Source organism: Equus quagga, chromosome 4 (assembly GCF_021613505.1).
Source record: "Equus quagga isolate Etosha38 chromosome 4, UCLA_HA_Equagga_1.0, whole genome shotgun sequence".
NCBI classification, from domain to species: domain Eukaryota; kingdom Metazoa; phylum Chordata; class Mammalia; order Perissodactyla; family Equidae; genus Equus; species Equus quagga.
This window is the reverse complement of record NC_060270.1, coordinates 14,957,536-14,963,535: the sequence shown is the minus strand read 5'-3', so window position 1 is coordinate 14,963,535 and position 6,000 is coordinate 14,957,536.

Below are 6,000 nucleotides of genomic sequence, written 5' to 3'. Positions count from 1 at the left end.
ATCATCTTACACCAGTCAGAATGGCTAGAATTGCCAAGACAGAAAAACACAAACGTTGGAGAGGATGTGGAGAAAAGGGAACACTCATACACTGCTGGTGGGAATGCAAACTGGTGCAGTCTCTATGGAAAGCAGTATGGAGATTTCTCAAAAGATTGAAAATAGAAATATCACAAGACCCAGCTATCCTACTACTCAGTATTTTTCCAGAGAACTTGAAGTCAGCAATTCAAAAAGACTTATGCACCCTTATGTTCATTGCAGCATTATTTTCAATAGCCAAGATGTGGAAGCAACCCAAGTACCCATCAAACAATGATTGGCTAAGGGTGTGGTGTATATACGTATATATATATATATATATATATATACGTATATACACACAATGGAATACTATTCACCCATAAAAAAGACAAAAATCGCTTCAGTTGCAACAACATGGATGGAACTTGAGGGTATTATGCTAAGCAAAATAAGCCAAATAGAGAAAGACAAACAATGTATGATTTCACTCATATGTGAAGATAAACAAACACATGGACAAAGAGAACAGCTTAGTGGTTACCAGAGGGGAAGGGGGTTGAGGGTTGAGTGTAAGGGGTAAAGGGGCACATATATTTGGTGACTGACAAATAATATTGTACAACTGAAATTTCACAACATTATAATCTGTTATGACCTCAATAAACTAAATAAATAAAAAGAATGACACAAATAATAGTTCGATAAATAAGTAAAAGTTAATTCCGACTAAAAGTTAGTTCCCTTTCCCTTCTCTTCATTTGTAATAAGGAGAAGACTTGTTCTTTCTATTTTCACTTGTGAGAATTGTATGAATTAATGAATGCGAATCCCTTTTGGAAATTCCAAAGTTCTCTACAAATGTCCATTGCTATATTTGTAACAAAAATTTAACAAGCACATGCTAATTGCAAGACCCAGGCTCTAGGGAAAATATAAAGATTAACTGGACACAGGTCTGTCTGCTCTTCCGAGAGAAGGTCAGACAACTGGGCACAGTGAAGTATAACTGCAGGCAGAAAGCACTTTGAGACAGAGGGGGGAAAGTAATTGGCTATTTGGAGGAGGCAGAGATGGGCTCAGTTGGGAGGGCTCAGGGACGACTTTATGGAGCAGATGCATTAGAACTGGCCTGGACAGTTAGGGGGCAGCTGGACTTGGGGAGATGAGGAAACAGAATAAGCAAAAATACAGAAGTGGAAGAAGAAGGGAGAACAAAGAAATAGTAGGTGGTGCACGTTGGCTAGATTGAAGGAGGCATTAATGGCAGCAGTTGGCAATAGGAGTTTGGACAAGTAGTTTGAGGTCAGATCATAAAGGACTTTAAGCGCCAAGATAAAGAGTGTGATCTGTATTTTTGACAGCTGCAAGCTATTATAGGAATTTGAGCAAGACAATAACACAACGAGCTGTGAGTCAGGAAGAGTAATCATCCTACAACAGTGTGTCAGATGGATCACTATGACTGTTGATATAATTTTGCTGAAGGATTTGGAGATAGAGCTTTTCAAGTCTTGCATTTTGTTCTCTTGAAATCCAGGGTCCTGAAGCCATTAGAGTTGGAGTGGTCTAGGGAACTTGCAGTATTTTTGGTTTTGGTGGTACTGAGTCACGTAGAAGATAAACTTCCTCCTCTGAATAATATAGAACTCATAATATAAGTCCACAGAGCATATTTCTTTGGTGAAAATAAAGCACTCTTTGTAACCATATCTCTCATTTGCCTTAGCACAGGCCACATTATCTAAAATCCCCTATCATAGAAATAGGGAAGAGAGACACCAGGAAGTAAAAACGATTGTTCTAAAAACTAATCTGCTCTGACTCACCATTCTCAAAGGTACACACCAGACCCTCTGCCTGCTTCACACTCACTCAGGTCTGTGACTTTGGAATTCAGCAATGGCTGATCAGAGCAGTTTAATGAAACATCCCTGCTTCTGGAACTCCCATGGGCTGTGTGCACAGAACAAGCTGACCCTGACCCCATCTCTCCCTCCCCACCCACGAGCCTCTCAGAGCCAAAACAGCTGTGGGAGATGAGTGGCAGCTGGTCAGCCAATCAACAGGCAGCTGATGGATGACAGGCTCCATTTGCAACTGAACAGAGGTGCTTGAGGAAGCCAAGTTGCCCCACCCAGCTGGGTTCAGAACCTCTAGACTGAAAGAGAATAACAGATGTTCATTTAAAAACACCAACTACAAACCCCAAACAGAATTTTACTACACAAATACATGCCAGTGAATATTTGGAGAATAAGAACATTTTTTGCCAGCCCCCACAGGGCGTCTAGAAGACAGGCACAGAGAAAGGCCTACATATTTCTGATCTCTGTCACATTTCCACGAGGAACTCCACAGACTGTGAGACACTGTCTTGGTATGTCCCTCGGAGGAGCTCCTGGGGCTTGTGCTGGGTTTGTTTAGAGCCAGGGGCCAACCTGGGACTGGGCTTCCTCTTCCTAAGACAAGGAGAACTAATTAAGTAGGAGCAACATAGGCAGCTGAAGACTTTGTCCTATTACTTCATGGAAAATGTATCACATTCAATAAACACATTTAGCATGAATTTGCCAACATAGAGGAAAATGACGTTAAGCCATCAGATAAGCTTTTACAGAATTCAAAGTCTAGAACTTAAAATTATCTTCCTCCAAATAAGCAACCAGCAACTAGGGTTGGGCCCTCACTGAGGAGCAGATTATGTAATAAAGGGAGGCAGCCAGAGGTTAAGCCCTTTCTCCCAAGGATGAGCGAGTAAGTGAAAAACTCCCGTAAAGGAGAAGGCTACCTCAGGGTCTGCTCTTCAAAAGCGACACCTTGCTGCCTTGGCCAAAAGGCCAGTGTGTTTATGGCCAAGGTGGGAGGTTATAAGCTCTGCAAATGGTGAGGGAGGTGCCAGAAAGGTCTTGAAAGGTTTTTTGGTCTGGTCTTTGGGCTCTAGTCTACAGTTGTGGCTCTGTCTTATCTGAAACTGCCTTCAAAGTGTTCCTAGCTCAATTCCGAGAACACCTAAACCTCCACATCAGTACCAGGATTTCCTGACCGCTCAGATCTCTCCTGGGGCATTACTCTGTATTTAGGGAAGGACAAAATTGTTTTCCAGTAAACTGGACATTGTGCCTGTCCAGGGCAGTCTTTCTTGGTAACTTACTGTGAAGGCGGAGCCTTGGGTAGAGTTCAATTTACTTTAAGAAGCCTAGGTGATTCCTGTGAGGATTATGGGAGTAAAAATGGACTCCAAGAGGCACTCAGACTGATGTGCTGGACCCCAAAACACTAGAGGTGGGTCAAGAGGCTATAGCAGGGTTCATGGAGCAGAGGTCTCAGGCAGAGCTGAGACACACCTAGTTCTGGAGGAAATACCTGAGTCTAGGTATCCTGCATCGTTTAAAAATAAGACTCATCGTCACCCACAATTGCATTCAGTGAGTGACATCCCAGGGGATGCTTCCCACCTTGCATAAACTGTTCTCAGTATAATTAACTAATGGAAATATTTTAGATTTCTAAAGAAGCTTCGGACACAAGAGGCTTAGACTTTTCTCTTTTAGGTTGACATACATGTGCTATTTCTGCTGTGGATTTGTGTAGGGTGGGAAAGTTTAAATAATTTCTTAAAAATTATTAATACAATGCATCTCATTTTATGTGTTTGTTTTCAGATTATTTTAAGGAGCTCCCTTTGGAAGTACAGGAGGTCCTTGTTACTCAATAAAAATTTTATCTTGAGAGAAGGCCACCAAAATCAATCCATCTCAACAGGTACCAAATGTCATAGCAAATAGTTTAAAGTTTGTTTGCAACCTTATCTTGAAATCTGAGAGAAAAACATGAAGTTTATTTTATTTTAGATTTAACAAATTGAGTTGTAATTGCAAATGTGCACTAAATTCTTAGGATGATGAAAGACAGACTCAGCTGTTGATTTGGGGGAAAGTAAAATTTTCCTAAGAAAATTGCATAACATGACCTAGTATCCTTTGCTCACAGTTACATTCTTATAGCACAGTCCCAATGAGGATCACATTTTCAAGCTTATTCAATGTCTTTTCAATAGCTTAATTGATTTTCCGAAAGAAGTATTTTAATCTGTTGATATCCAAATAATTTTCATTTGAAGAACCAAGCATTTTTTCATTCTTATTGATTTTCTCTTCTGCCAGATCCATTTGTTACTATCTTTGCATGTAATTTCAGCAGTTCTTCACCATTTCTTATTAGATGAAGGTGCTAATTGATGGGCAAAGTTGTTACATGGAAAACAATGTTCAGGAACTAACTTTGTAAGGAAACGGTCCATTATTTTTGCGTTACGATGACACTTGCTTCTCTACCTTGTGCCTTTAGATAACTCCGATAACAGGTATTTCATGCAATTTTTTTTCCTTGAAAGGAAGCCAGGGCAATTATTGCATCAATTCATACATAGAAATTATAGAAACCGTAGACTCCCAGAACCTTCAAGGCTAAACATTCACCTGGCTTAGCCACCTAAGGTTTAAATTCTCTGCTAAGGAACTCCCATTTTAACACCTTCTTCAACAGGGAACTTACTGCCTTCCCAGGCCTCTCTTTGAACAGCTTCATCTTTGAACAGCTCTGATATTTACAACATTTTCCTTATCGTAACCTGAAATGTTATCTAATGTTTGGGCATACAAAAGTACAGCTGTCAGGATGCTGGAAAAACACTGTGGAGAAAAGGGAGGAAAAAATCAACTGGATTATTTTTTCCATTGAGGTAAATTGAGTTTGAATAGTTGGGTGAACCTTTAACTGGCTCTATTGCAGTTGAAAACACAAGAAATTGGTTCTTTTCAGCTTGAGTCAGATTGTCACGCTCTGAATATTTATAGAACAAATAGTTTCAAATCTCTCTCTAAATACTTGTGTCTTTCAGTAAACTGGGTGGATAGTATTCATTTGACATAATAAAATATTTGTTTTCCAAAAATCTCTTAAAAATAACCTCTGGATTTGAAATATTGTTTTATGCAATATTTCTATCTATAATTACTCACTCATACAGAAATTGTGATTATTTAGACACACCAGCTCACCATGAATGGGTGTTCATGTATCACGTTTTAATATCCATCTATTTTGAGACAACATTAAATGAAAAATAAAATTAAGCACAGTCTTTTCAAAATAATTACTTTATTTCTAAAAATAAAATTAAAACTATAATCTTCTTCTTGCTTTTTTTTCTTTTTTTTAAGTTTTAAGGATAGCCAGGTTAATTTAGGTCCAACATGGTAAAAACAAATTCTTTCCATCTTATTCCAAGTTTATACTCAGGAGACTTTTTTACAACAAAGTCATTAAAACCCTTAATTAACGGAATCATTGCTCCTCAGTTTCCAAATCATGCAATTGTGCTTCTCTTTAATTGGAAGCAGAGGTTGTGGGGCTCTGCTTTCCCTTCATATGTGGGGATGTTTACTGTTTGATGTACCTGTGAGATGTGTGGAGGGTGTTTCATAGCTCTGGTGCATCTCGTGTAGCTCACACCCACTATCGAGGGTTTTCTCCTGAAGACCACAGTCCTGAGGCATCCATCCCCCTGGCTCCTCCAGGGCATCCTCCACATCACACTCATCTGTTGGCTAGAGTTCAAAACCTGCTTTGCAGAAGGAAATCTCAGAGTGCCAAGCTCCACTCAGGTATTATATTACAGGCATACAGTCTCATTACTCCTTTCAGCTTAATCCAACCTTACACGATCACCAGGTTTCCATGGTTACCGACAGGATCAGTGTCTATTTCCCAGCTCACTTCCAGGCCAGGGGAGCCTTGAGTTTTCTCCCTGAAGTTCTCTGCTCACTGTTGAGGAATTGGCAGCAGCAGAAATGAAGCACTGATGTTTTCTGAAAATTATAGTGACGGCCATTTTTGGGGGGTGGATTGGAGAGGATGAGTTTGGTGGTGAGAAGACAACTGGAAGACTTTCGAAGCCATAGAGGCAAAAGCCCA